Here is a 15,351-nt window from a genome sequence, read left to right as displayed (position 1 = left end):
ACTGATGAAAAGAAGTATACTTAGAATAATTTTTACATATAAACCTATTTCTATTGATAGTCATGAGAGAGGAGAGAAAAAAGAAATTTACATGATAATTTTCTTCTATATTTGAAAGGAATAGCTAGTGTGCTAGTAGATTGCAGTTTCATGTGCAATAATCTTTGTTGTGCTATGGAAATGCTTATTTTATTCCATAAATTAAAAATAAAATTTAATAATGAAAAAAATGTTGTCAAAAATCCAAGTAGGAGCAGCTAAATGGCTCAATGGGTAGAAAAGCAGTCTGAAATTAGAAAGAACTAATTTCAAATCTAGTCTCAAACACACTATTACCTAGCTGTGTGACCCTTCCAATTTCCTAAGCAAAAACAAAAAAAATTCCAGGTGAACCACATCTCTTGCAATCCCCTCTATTTCTACTTTAGTAAACTTGTTAAAATGTAAATAAGTTTAGAGTGGGAAGCCATATTTGGCTCTTTATAAACATTACATCCATTTTTAGTTGTTCACCAACTACATCTTTTCTAGAATGAGCTGGATTGACATAATGGAAGAAGATACTGAATCAGGTAACATTCCTTTACCCCTCTTCTCCAAACAAAACACCCTACTGTAATCTTAAACAAGCATTGGGAGGGTCATAGCTATCAGCAACAGGGAACTTAGATTCACTGTACTCTGACCTCCTCAGATCTCATTTGTAGTATTGTGTTTAATCCTGGAAAATGCACCGGAGAAAGCAACCAGGATAGTAAAAATGCACGTGTTTGTGATATATGAGGATTAATTTAAGGAGTTATTCTTACTTGAAGAAAAGACCATAAAGGTTAGTTAGTTCGATCCCCTTGTCTTTCAGTTGAGGACACTGATGCTCAGAAAACTTAAACTCACAATTATCAAGTAGCAGATCCAGGGTTCAAATCCACATCTTCTGGTTCCATAATCAAAATTCTGGTCACTACTTCACATAGCGCTCCCATTTAATGGTTGAATTGGATGCTGCCGAAGTAATAAAATTGATACAACAGTATGTAGAGAAAATGAACTATCTCCATTTAGTAATTGTCTCTAAGCTGTTTTCAGTTGGTGATGGATTTTACAGTCAAAGAGCCCAACCATTTTTCTGTATAGAAAGCGCTGGAGAAGAGGAAGAAGGGAGAAGTGGGGTTGAGAGAAGGTGTAGAAGGGCAACCATTATTCTCTTTATACTTCTTACTTCTCGTCTTGCGGTCTACTCACCCTGCTCTTGGCCAAGTCCTCAAAATAAGATTTTACCCTTAAGAGTAGAAAGAGGATGACGCGTGAGATACCTCAGGCTGTCAATGTAGCCGAGTTACATATAGATCCAGAAGTCAAGAAAAGTTAGTGACCTAGGTATCAAAACCCTACATTTGGGGCAAGTTTCCCCATCTCCACTCTCAATTTCAATTTAACGCACATGCCTCACTGCTTCTCTCCCTGTTAGCTTGGTCCGCTCAGTCCCTCCCCTTCCCCCATCCCTCTCCTTTAGCATCTGAGGTAAAGAATCAAAAAATAATGGTGAAAGAGCTGCTATGTTCCCCAAATCAGTATTAAGAAGGAAGGAAGAGTTGAAGTATTTAAAGGGGTGGGGACGAGAGGCAATGGGAGGAAGAGAGAAATCAGGCTTTATTTAATTCTTAGGAAAGTTGCGAGGGTTGCAAGTGTTCTGCAAAGAATCCAGGTTGAAGAAAAGGCACAGACAGTCAAGAGAAAAATATGAATCTGTCCATAGAGAGTCTGACTGTAGCTGTTGCTAGGGGTCGGGCGGAAGTAGTAAGGGAGCTCTTCGAATCAGGCATTGACCCCAATGTTGTAAACCGATTTGGCCGGACTGCCATTCAGGTAGAGAGGAAAAAGTGTTTTTGAGAATGGGAATGGTAGGAAAGAATGAGAAGGAGGAAGGAGTTTTACAGAGCTTCCCATAAAAGGGAATTCATAGTAAGGAATTCTTTAAAGAATGAGATACTGATTCGATTATTCTCAGGCAAAAAACCTTAAAAGAAACAGTAATTAAAAAAATTAATACATTCTCTATCGAGTGGTGTGTGTTTCTTAACTAGTTAAATTTCTTAATTATATTACAGATGATGAAATGGATGTAACAATTTGTATATATGTATTCAAATGAAACATCTTTTCTTGACTACAAACTTTTTATAGGATTTAAAAATACAGACAAAGAGTAGAAAAATTAACTATGATGAATATAATATTATGCTAGTTTTATCTGAAGTGTAGAGGAGGGGATAGGACTAAAATAATTTAGTTGCAAGATGGATGACAATAGTAAATGATCAGATACTGAGAGGCAGAGAAAATGCTATAGTTATATTATTTCTTTTTCACAATGTGACTTCAGAGTAATAATTATGTGTTTGTGTGTGTGTGTGCGCGCCTGCGTGTATTTTATCTCTAATCTACAAAAGCACTTTATTGCTTCCACTTATTATCTCCCGAAATCTAGAATTAAACTGTTACCCTTTCAGCATCCCAAGATTATTCTAATTTATAGTTTGCTAATTTAGTTTTGAAATTATTTCGGTCTCTGCCCAACAAAAACAAAAAACCGAAACATCTCTAGGATGTTTCAAGGCAGTTTGGGGGAAGGGGAAAGAGGAAAGTAATTTACAATGCTAAATATGTTATCTTGTTAAAGCTTAGTTTATTTGTGGATCTGAGGAGTGAATTGGTCTAAAAGGTTTTGGGGGTTATGGATGGATGAATAATCATATTAGAGAGGCAAAAAAATTGTAATTATATTCATTTCAATTTAAAAGTGATCTTGAGAGCGACTGTCCTTGCATATCTTGGATTAAAAAATATGTCCATATATTTTAAGATTTTAAGTATGTCAATGAAATTTTTATTGGTGTGTTTCTTTTAGAAAAATAAGTTTTTTGAGAACATTAAAAATGGCTTTTGAAAAACAAGAAAATAACAGAAAATAGCTATATTTATGTTTTGAAATAATTGATTAAAATATAATCTCAAAAAGACTATATTTAAATGGCCTCTATTAAAAGTGCAGAGAACTGGTATGCAACTCCTGCCTTCAGCTTTTTGGATTCAGACACAAGGTGAGGCAGATTAGGTACGGCTGCTAGCCACATAGTTGGAAACAGTGAAAACAAATATAATTTGATTTGTTTTTAAACACATTAAGGTTTAAAAAAAAATCTCCAAAAATATTGTGTTCTTTCTTTTTTTTAATAAGGTAAAGTGAATTATGATATCAAATTTCATATAGAGTATAATGAGAAGTAATACAATGGTCCTACATGCAACATAGCATTTTTCCCTTGAATTTGTAATTTGGTTCCTCTAGATTACCACGTAAGATTGTGAAGAAAATTCAAATAAAATTGTTCAAGGGACACTGATACATTGTTGGTGGAAATGTGAATGCATTCAGCCATTCTGGAGAACAATTTGGAATTATGCTCAAAAAGTTATCAAACTGTGCATACCCTTTGACCCAGTAGCATTGCTACTGGGTTTGTATCCCAAAGAGATATTAAAGAAGGGAAAGGGACCTGAATGTGCAAGAATGTTTGTGGCAGCCCTCTTTGTGGTGGCCAGAAACTGAAAACTACATGGATGCCCATCAATTGGAGATTGGCAGAATAAATTGTGGTATATGAATATTATGGAATATTATTGTTCTGTAAGGAATGGCCAGCAGGATGATTTCAGAAAGGCCTGGAGAGACTTACATGAACTGATGCTGAGTGAAATGAGCAGGACCAGGAGATCATTATATACTTCAATAACAATACTGTATGATGATCAATTCTGATGGACAGGGCCCTCTCCAACAATGAGATGAACCAAATCAGTTCCAATAGAGCAGTAATGAACTGAATCAGCTACACCCAGAGAAAGAACTCTGGGAGAAGACTATGAGCCACTACATAGAATTTCCAATCTCTAATTTTGTCCGCCTGTATTTTGGATTTCCTTCACAGGCTAAATGTACACTATTTCAAAGTCCGAGTCTTTTTGCTCAGCAAAAAAAAGAAAAAATTAGAATGTTCAATAACTTTACTATTTCCAGTGAATACTTACAGCAACATTACTATTACTTGCAATGAATATTCAATTCATTTAGTATAATTTGTAAACCATTTGGGAGTTAATTGACACCTACATAGACAAATTGTAGTAATAAGGGGGTTAAATTTGATTGTCCCTAAAATCTGGTCCAATTCTCAAGTCCCCAAATCCCTTAACTTTTGTTGTTAGTTTGTAAACTGTGTTTGAGTGCTGCAGTTAAAAAGCCACGAAATGAATCCCTCCAACAAAAATCCTTGAGCATTTTTTTAAAATTTATCATCTCAGGAACCTATATTTTTATTCCATTGATGTTGCCATAACGCAAAGCACTTCTCTTTGGAAATTATCTCTAAAGACAATTTAGGAGTCATATCACATTATAATCTTTTCTACTATCTTTGAAATAGATCTATACCTGAAATAAGCCAAACTAATTAAATAATAAAAGCTAAATTATGCCAGATTTCTTTTTAAATTTTAATATTTTCTTTTTTAAAAAAATAAAAGTGAGCCATGGCAAAGCTCATAATTTGCACAGTCATCTACTACAAGAATGTATTAAATAAATAAATAAATAAATAGATATTTCATCTTGTAGACTATGTTATTTATGAGACATTTAATTCAAAGTGTAGCATTTTCAGACTTTTAAAAAATGTTAATTATAATAATCACCCTCTATTGTAATAGCCGCCTTATTTTCCAAACCTTGTGCCACTTTTACAAATATAGTTATTTTCAAATGCACAGAATAGTTACTGGGAAATTATTTTGATTTGAAAATTCCACAGAAAAACTTCACAATTACAGCCCTTCATTTGTGAGCCATGACAATCTATTTTTCTTTGAAAAAAAAAATAAAAAATAAAGACAGTTAAATGTGGCTACATACATATAATACAATACAATAAAATTCAGCATAATACAATAATTCATGTATTTGACAATCAGAAAATAAATTCCTTCAAATAGCCTTTTATCTACTCGGGACTCATATCTATTTCATTTGAGTGGCTGGATTTCTGAACATTCTTGGGATAGAGTTTCATATTAGAATCCTAGTTTCTAGAATCTGGGATTTTCATTTACTAACAATGGAGACCTAGAAAGTCTGAGCCTAAATTAAAATGCAGATTCTCTGATTAGATTGCTCTAGGACCCAATAGTCTGATCTGTTTTTAAGAGCCTTACACCTTTCAGATCCTGTAAGTGTGGTGAGATCATGGGAACAATTCTTTGCCACTTTAAAGGGTTCTATGATCTCACAGAAGTGTACTCTCTTGAATAAGGTTAGTTGAAATTAATCCATGCCATCTCATTCAGTGATACTATTGCCTGGGCAACTCAGAAAGTATTGACACATCAAAATTAAAATTAACTAGTGTTAATTTTTCGGTTATGAAATGCAAACAATATCTCAAGCTAACATACTTCCAGTTTTATTAGTTCATCTGATGTACTACAAAAAATATTGTACATATCCATGTCTAAATTCACTTCCTCTTTGCTATTTCTGTATTCTAAGACTGACCTCCCAATTTTCTTCCATACACACTAAGAGATGAGGTGCCTCACCCCCATCCTTAAATTAAGTCCTACTTTTAAAAAGTTTCTAAAGCAGGTTTTTTGTACGTAAAACACAAAAATCTCACTTCTTGCTCTTTATCATAGGAATTTTTCCAAGTTGTTTTGTTAATGAGCCCAACCTTGCCATTTGTCCTCTAGGTCATGATGATGGGCAGTGTGCGTGTGACAGAGCTCTTGCTGCAGTACGGAGCAGACCCCAACACCCCAGACCCGGCAACCCTCACTCTGCCAGTAACGCTGCTCGAGAGGGCTTCCTGGATACTCTGATGCTGCTTCACCGCGCTGGGGCACGGTTGGATGTCAAGGATTCCCTGGGTCGCCTCCCCGTGGACCTAGCTGAGGAACAGGGACACCGCCTCGTTGTCAGATACCTTCAAGAGGTGGTGAAAGGAAGACTGAAATCCAACGTTCTAAATACAGAATAGAATCCTCCAGGTAAAGCCAACGTTTACTAAAAAATTAGTAAATGTGTACCGAGCCTCTTTGGCTAAGACAGCCATTGCTTTTCCCCTTCCCTAGGACCACTAAAGTGTAACTACTACCATTTATGTGGTTCTTTAAGGTTTGCAAAGTTCTTTGCAAATATCACATGCATTTCTCACAAAAACTCAGAAAGTTAGATGCAATTATCCCAATTTTACAAATTAAAAAAACCATCCCAGGAGAAGTTGTGTCTATCACTGTCACATAGTTTCTAAGAGTCTTAAGCCAAATTTGAACAAAAGTTTCATTGCCTTCTGTGGCTACTGATGTCAGGCGTGTTAGGAATTGAGTGGCAGATAAAGCAGAAATAAATACAATATCATTTCTCAAATATGTTAGGAACCTAATCCCTGTGACAGATGAATTTTATTAGCTGTAGAGCGTAGTGGATAGAGAACCTCGTTTCAAAAAGACCTAGTTTCAAATGTTGCCTTTGAGAAAGAGACAATGACCACGTTTGGACCCCTCGCCAGGCAGAGATCTAATACCATAATTTTTGTTTGGGAAAACGAGACGAAAATTATCTTGCACGGTCTGTTCCACGACATTTCTACTTCATTCTGTAGAAATACCAGGTTTTCCAAAAAACACTTTTTTCTCCCTTCCCTCTTCCTTCTATAGCTATGGTAAGTGTCGGAATAGATTGTATGATCTTTGCCAAGTTGTAGAAAGAGATCTGTTATTAGAGTCTTTTTAAATCAGCATCCTTTGTTTTTCCCACTTTGCCTCATGACCAGAGGAAAAGTTCACAGTAGGGGGTGGGGGGAGGGGAGGTTAAAAAGATAGCCCTCAGAGGAACCCCTATCCAACTGAGGGATTCAGAGCTGCTCCAGGTCAAAAGTTTCAGTTAGGGAAGCTATCCTTTTTTTAAAAAATGGATTAATTTTCTGTATTGGAGAATATGGTGGGGGGGAGGGGAAGAGGCAAACTTCATAAAGGGTATGAGTTCTATGGCACGAGTTTATGAACTGTTTTGGTTGGTCACCAAGTTCCTACTATGAGCCAAGCACGGTGCTAAGCTCTGAGATTGATTAAAAAAAAAAAAAAAAAAAAAGCAGAAGCTTTGCCCTTGTACAACATAAGTTTGTGATAATAAACAGAAGTAAAGTCCAACTATGAAGAGAGAGAAAGAAAAAGGGTCTTAGCAGAACCCCGACACTGATATAATTGTAGATTTAACAAAGTTTTATGTTTTTAATCCTATGAAAGAAAAATGACTAACTCTCAGCAAGCATTAAGAAGAGGTTTTTTTGAGTTATATATAGCGCTTGGAATTTTGTATGAACACTGGGATGACAAAAAGGAATGACATTTTGGTATTATTTTTATAGAGTTTTCTTAAGCTGCTCTTTTCTTTCTCAGATTGCAATATTCTTCATCAACTGGGAAGACCTTCAAAAAGCAGGAAGACTGAGAGTCTCAACAAAGGGCTTCCATCTTTCCCCCTTCTGTAGAGAAGTCTCAAAAGACTTAGTTCGCCATACTTACACTGTCTTGCTTTGCCTTCAGCTAAACCTCCCTTATTTTCATATTTGTCCGAGGCAAATTTTTTAATAAACCTGCTTTTTCTCCAAGTCTCTATCATTCTTTCTTTGACAGCTACAAAGTATGCTGTGTGTGGCTGGAGTGTGTGTGTGTGTGTGTGTGTGTGTGTGTGTGTGTGTGTATGTGTGTGTGTGTGTGTATTTGTGTTTTGTTCATCCATGCCCAACTCTTTGTGACCCCATGAATCCATTGTTGAAAGGGTTTTATTGGCAAAGATATTGAAGTGATTTGTCATTTTTCTTCTTCAGAGCAAACACAGGTTAGGTGACTTGCCCCAGGATCACATAGCTAGTTAAGTGTCAGAGTCTGGATTTGAACTCAGATTGTTTTGACTCCAGTCCCAGTGATCCATCAGATGATAGAGCCATCTAGTTGATTTATTTAGATAATAAGCACATATTATAAGTATTAAAATCATTTGCATGTCTTTTAAATTTGCAAAGATAGTCATAGAAATTAGTCTTTTTACTCAGTGAGGATTTAAAAATATTTAGTATTTCCTCCCAAATACACATAAAAACAACATTTGTTTTTAAAATTTTGAGTGGCAAATTCTCTCCTTTTCTTCCTTCCTACTCTCTTTGTTGAGAAGGCAAGCAATTTAATATAGGTTATAATATATATATATATATATATATATATATATATATATATATATATGTATTATATATGATCATGCAAAATCTAGTTTTATATTAGTCACGGTGGGAAAGAAAATATTGATTCCTTCCTCTTAAAAAAAAAACCCTCAAAAACAAATTTTAAAAAGTATTCTTCAATCTCTTCAGGCGCCATCAGTTGTTGTTTTTTCTAAGATGGATAGTTTCATAAGAAACTAAGTTCTTTTTCATAAGAAGTCCTTCAGAGTTGTCTCAGATCATGTATTGTTGAAAATTCATTCACAGAAAATCATCTTACAATATTGTTGTTAGTTTCTACATAGTACATATATTTCACTTTGCATCAGCTAGTGTCAGTCTCTTTGGATTTTTCTAAGTGCATCCTGCTCATCATATTTTATTCCACCACAGTCATATAACAGTTTACTCAGCCATTCCTCAATTGATGGGTGTATCCTCAATTTCTGATTCTTTGCCACCACAAAAGAGTTGGTATACCTATTTTTGTACATATAGGTCCTTTTCATTTTTTGAGGAGGTATCCCTTTTTAGATACAGATCTAGTCATTTTCTTTTTCTTTACTACGCCCAATCTAATAGATATGAGGTAGTAGCTTGGAATTGTTTAATTTGCATTTCTCCAATCAATAGTGATTTAGAACATTTTTTTAAGGAAAAATATGGTTATAAAAAACTTTGCTTGCTTCATCTGAAAACTGTTCATAGCTTTTGATCATTTATCATTTGGGTAATGGGTCTTATTTTTATGAAACTATCCTTTGAGAAATGAGGTCTTTATTAGGGAAACTTGCTTCAATTTTTTTCACACTAAATGTATTTATTTCCATTCTATACCCTATTTATTATTTTTCTCCTTTCACCCAATCCTTCCACAAAAGCATTTTGTTTCTGACTTTTACATCCACCAATATGCCCTCCTTTCTATCATCACCTTGCTCTCTTCACAATTTCCCTTCCCTAACATTCCTATAGAGTATTACAGATTTTTATGTCCAATTGAGTGTATATGCTTGCCTTTTTGAGCCAAATATGAAAAGAATAAGATTTACTCTGCCTTATGTCCCCCTCTCTTCCCCTCCACTGTAAAAGCCTTTTCTTGCCTCTTTTATGTGAGAAAATTTACCCCCATTCTAACTCTACCTTTTGCACAGGATGCAAAGGCATGCTTTAAGATAGCATCCCTTCATATTCAATTCACACCTGTGACCTCTCTTTATATACTCCTTCTAGCTGCCTTAATAATGAGAAAGTTTTTATAAATTACAAGTATTATCTTCTTATGTAGGAATATAAGCAGTTTAACTTAGTAAATCTCTTTACTCTTTACCTTTTTATGTTTCTTTTAAGTCTTGTATTTGAAAGTCAGATGTTCTACTGAGTTCCAGTCTTTTCATCAAGAATTCCTGAAAGACCGCTAATTCATTGAATATTCACCCTCCCCAAGTACTATATCAGTTTGTTTAGATAGTTTGCAGTTCTTGGTTGCAGTCCTAGGTCCTTTGTCCTCCAGAATATCATAATCCAAGCTCTCCAATCCTTTAATTCTTTTGTATTATCCTGACTATGACTCCACAATACTTGGATTATTTCTTATTGACTGGTTGCAGTATTTTTTTTCTTCATCAGGGAGGTCTGGAAATTGCTTGCAATATTTCTGGGAGTTTCAATTCTACTTTTTGTGAATTTTGTGCCTCTTTTTTTTTTCTATTTGGCCAGTTCTATTTTTCATAGCATCCTTCTCCTCACTTTTTGTACCTCTTTTACCATTTTCCCTAAAAATTAGATCTATTCAAAGTAGAATGTACTGCTTTAAGAATCGATCAATCAATAAGCATTTATTCAGTATCTGCTATATACCAGGCACTGTGCTAGGTAATGGGAAGACAATGGAAAAAATAAAAGTCTCTGTCCTTAAGGAACTTTCATTCTATCAGGAGAAATAAGGAACACTAAGTTTAAAAATAATCAAAACCAAAATAAATTCAAGAGAATATTTGGGAAAAGAGGTAGAGTTTGGAGGTATCAAGAAAGATTTTATGTACAACTTTTATTTATGTTCTATTCTTCCCCTCCAAAAGCTCTTAAACTTTCCAGGCTTTCTCAGTGCAAAAAAAAAGAAGGAGGAGAGGTATTTAAAAAACTGCAAATAAAATTTTTATAGTTCAAATGAAGATGAGACTGTGACTGAATGATAAATGATGGAAGTTTCCTGGTAGGGATGGGCTTTGAAGGAGGAGAAGGTTTCTAATCCCAGAGAAGGCATTATAAATACAGAAAATGTGGCAAAATGCTTTGAGACAGAAAAACACTTCAGATTGTGGAAACATCTCAATATTTCCTCCCTTGTGCAAGTTAAGCAAAGAGTACATTTAAAATATTAAAACAATCTTTTAGGCTTGATTAGCCCTGGAGACACAAGATATTAGGCCACTGACATAACTTTGATGTCTGAAGAGAAAATTGTAGCGAGCTGTTGTCTCCAGACGCTGCCGATCCCTCTCTGGGAAGAGATCTGCTGTGTCAACTCAAATCTCTTGGACAGATTCTTCTTCCTGTAGTGAACCGTTGTCTCCAGGCAGTTGCTATTAACTCTTGTCCAGAGAAGTGACTTCCCTTCCTGCAGAGAGCCCCCGTCAAACCTGATGTAATACAGAGTCTTCTCTTATCTCTGGAGTGGTGTCCTCTTTTATCCTCCCAGAGAATGGGCGTGGGATAATGCAAGGGCTTCTGGGAAGAAGTACTCCAACCAATGAGCTTGCTCCTCTTAGAATCTGAGCCAGAGAACTATCAAGTCAACCTGAGTTCTCACCTTGTAATTGTCCAGACAACCTAAATTCTCACCTTGTTTCTGTCCAGACAACCTGAGTTCTCACCTAGTAATTCTAACAGAAAATAGTCACTAGAAGCTGATGATGTTTGTCTGGCAGATCATAACAAATCATTCAGGCTAGAAGCTTTACCCAATTGAATCATCTGATTGTTGTCAAAATATATCCTTGTTGAACATCCTTCTACTATGGTTAAGTAAAATCTTTTGTTAACTATTGATAATCTACCAACATCTCATTTAATTCTAATATTAAACATAAATCTCTATGTTAACTATGAGAGTCTCATTTTATTCCAACATCAAGCATAAATAAAGATATCATAGTACCACTGGTTTTCTGACATAGACTCCCTGATTTCCTTAACACAGCTTCCTTTCTCCTCAACCTAACTAATTCACTTTCCCTGATGCAGCTTTTTGGTATGAATACATAAAAGATCCCCAATGTATAGCTAGATTCTTTAAGACTTGAGTACTTGACACCACTTGAATCACCATACTCTGATGACTTTTGAAAAGAAAGGCATTAGTAGCTGAAGATAACAGGAAAGGCCTACTGGAGAAGTTGGATCATGAGCTAAGTTTTAATGAGAAGAGGTGGATCAATACAGAATCATAGAAATAGATGGAACATGGTGTATATAGAACAACAAATGGGCTTAATAAAGCTAAATTGTTGTGTGTGTGTGTATGTGTGTGTGTGTGTGTGTGTGTGTGTGTGTGTGTGTGTGTAGGAATTGTGTCTAAGACTAAGACTGGATAAGTAAGAAGGTAAACATGTTAGGGCAGCTAGGTGGTAGAGTACATAGAGTACTGGGTCTGAAACTCTGAAGACTCATCTTGCGTTCTGGTTTTAGATGCATACCAGATATCTTACTCTGGATAAGTCACTTAACTGTGCTTGCCTCAGTTTCTTATTTATAAAATTTTCATAAAATTTGTAAAATGAACTGGAAAAGGTAATGACAAACTACTCTAATATCTTCACCAAGAAATGGGATCATTAAGAATCAGGCACAACTGAAAACAATTGAACAATAACAAAGAAAGGCACCAAGTTTTAGGGATAAAGATAAAGACTGTGCCTATGATTTCATTAGTATGAGAAACTCCCATGTGAGGAAGCTCCCTGACTTTCTGCATTGATACTACAAGTAGCCCTTCATTACCACCAAGCTGGTACCTTCTTAAAAACTTATAGCCACAAAAAATTGCCTAGAGCATGAATTCTTGAAAAAGTTAAAACTGATAAGCATTACAGAATTACAAATGAATACCATACCAATTATGTTTAATGACAAAAACTTTTAGCAACAATAAGGTATTTTTTCATGATTGTGAGAAAATGCATACTGTCAAAGACATCTTTTTCCTCTATGTTAATCTAAAGGTCACTACTAAAGAGCTTCTATTAAATTTATTAATGGTTAATCTAGAGGAAAAAATAGAGGAAAGTTATATGACAATGAAGGGGATGTGGGAAAACTGGGACATTGATGTATTGTTGGAGTTGTGAACAAATCCAACAATTCTGGAGAGCAATCTGGAATTATGCCCCAAAAGTATTCGGTTATTAGCTTCTTAAACTGTGGGTGACAATTCCATGAAGTGGGTGACAATCCCATAACTGAATGTGGGGGTAAAGAAATTATGATTTGTCGTCAGTAAATATTTGATTTATATATCCATCTTATATACTCATGTAACTCATGGTCTCATAAAAATTTTTTGGACAAAAAGAGGTTATGAGTGGAAAAAGTTTAAGAAGTTCTGACCTAATGGACCCACACTTAACACCATACATTGTTGGTGGAACTGTGAATGCATCCAGCCATTCTGGAGAGCAATTTGGAACTATGACCAAAAAGTTATCAAACTGTGCATACCCTTTGACCCAGCAGTGTTACTACTGGGCTTATATCCCAAAGAAATACTAAAGAAGGGAAAGGGACCTGTATGTGCCAAAATGTTTGTGGCAGTTCTTTTTGTAGTGGCTAGAAACTGGAAAATGCCCATCAGTTGGAGAATAGTTGGGTAACTTGTGGTATATGAATGTTATGGAATATTATTATTCTGTAAGAAATGACCAGCAGGATGAATACAGAGAGGTTTGGAGAGATTTACATGAACTGATGCTGAGTGAAATGAGCAGAACCAGGATATCATTATACACTTCAACAACAATACTGTATGAGGATGTATTCTGATGGAAGTGGAAATCTTCTACAAAGAGAAGATCTAATTCAGTTCCAGTTGATCAATGATGGACAGAATCAGCTACACTCAGAAAAGGAACACTGGGAAATGAGTGTGAACTGTTTGTATTCTTGTTTTTCTTCCCACGTTATTTTTATCTTCTGAATCCAATTTTTCCTGTGCAACAAGAAAACTGTTTGGTTCTGAACACATATATTGTATATAAGATATAATATAACATATTTAACATGTATAAGACTGCCTGCCATCTAGGGAGGGAGTAGAGGGAAGGAAGGGAAAAGTCGGAACATAAGTGAGTGCAAGGGATAATGTTGTAAAAAAATGGCATATGTTCTGTCAATAAAAAGTTATAATAATAATTTTCCCCCCCCTGAGGCTGGGGTTAAGTAACTTGCCCAGGGTCACACAGCTAGGAAGTGTCTGAGACCAAATTTGAACTCGGGTCCTCCTGAATTCAAGGCTGGTTCTCTATCACACTGCGCCACCTGGCTGCCCCAGTTATAATAATAATTAAAAAAAAAAAAAAAAAAAAAAAGATCTGGCCTAGAGCACTAAGATGTTAAGTGATTTATACAATTTCTAAAGTAAGACTTGAACTTAAAATGTTCATGGCTTTGAGACTAGCTCTCTCTCTCCACTATACCAATAGTATTAAACTCAAATATAAATGCATTCTTTAAGCCATTAATAAGGATTTTTGCAGGCATAATGGACATATTAACTATGAATTAACATTATTTATATCTTAGTTTTTATTTATATTACAAAATATTTGTTAATTATATTTTTATCTAGTTCAGCAGAACTCTGGCCTATTGCTGGCATTCCCACCACATATTTGACATCTCTGTATTACTCCACACTGCCTCATTCAGAAGAGGTTTAAATTTCTAACAAAAGAGTTTTTAATTTTTGCTTGAATAAATAAAAGGCTACTGGAATTTATTGAGTTAGCCTATTCAGATTTGAACTTTTAGGAAGATTATTTTGGATGGACTTGTTGCTATAAAAAAAAAAAAAAAAAAAAAAACAAAGTTAGAAGACCAGTCAGAAAGCTATTGAAATAGTCTAGGCAAGGGATGAGGGCCTGAACAAGAGTGGTCTGCATGAGTAGAGAAAAGGTAAAATATATAGAGTTGTGGAGGTAGAAATGACAAAATTTGGCAACTGATACTATATATGGGATGAAAGAAAGAGACAATTGTGTCAAAGATGAAAAAAAAAGTTTTGAACCTGGGTGATTGGGGGGATTATGATGACCTCAAGAAAAATAAGGAATTTTAGAAGGATGGATTTGAAAGTAAAGATAAGAAATTAATAACCAAAATACCACTGTGTTTGACTTTCACATTTGCTCCATTGTCATATAACTTTCCTCTATATTTTCCTCTAAATTAACCATTAAGTATAATAGAAACTCTTTAGTAGTGTCCTTTAGATTAACAGAGGAAAAAGATATCTTTGATAGTATACATTTTTCATAATTAGGAAAAACATCTTAATATTGCTAAAAAACTTTGTCACTAAATATAATTGATGTACTATTCATTTATATTCTAATTAGAACCTTCTAATTAGAAACATAGTGTAGTATAGTAGGAAGAATATTATGAATCTGGAAGTCAGGTAGACCTAGGTTCAGATCCCATCTCTGACATTTACTAATTGTGTGACCAAGGACAAGTCAATTAACTTCTGTGAACTTCAGTTTCCTCATCTGTTTTGCTTTGTAAAATTTAAAATTATTATTAGATAACAAATTACTCTTTGGGTAGAAAATTGAAATATCATGAGAAAGGCAGGGGAAAAGACTGATGTTGGAGAAGTACAGTTTCTGACTTCCTTTTAAGGTTGAAACTGAATCCTACTACCTGTCTTTCTTAAGAGAAAGGAAAATGCAGATGATAAAGATGCAAGCTCTTCTGTCCCACCCCATTCTTACTTCAAAGCTTCTAGTGAAGACTCTAAAAA

Source organism: Sminthopsis crassicaudata, chromosome 1, assembly GCF_048593235.1.
Source record: "Sminthopsis crassicaudata isolate SCR6 chromosome 1, ASM4859323v1, whole genome shotgun sequence".
In the NCBI taxonomy this organism is placed as follows: domain Eukaryota; kingdom Metazoa; phylum Chordata; class Mammalia; order Dasyuromorphia; family Dasyuridae; genus Sminthopsis; species Sminthopsis crassicaudata.
This window is presented reverse-complemented; position numbering follows the sequence as displayed.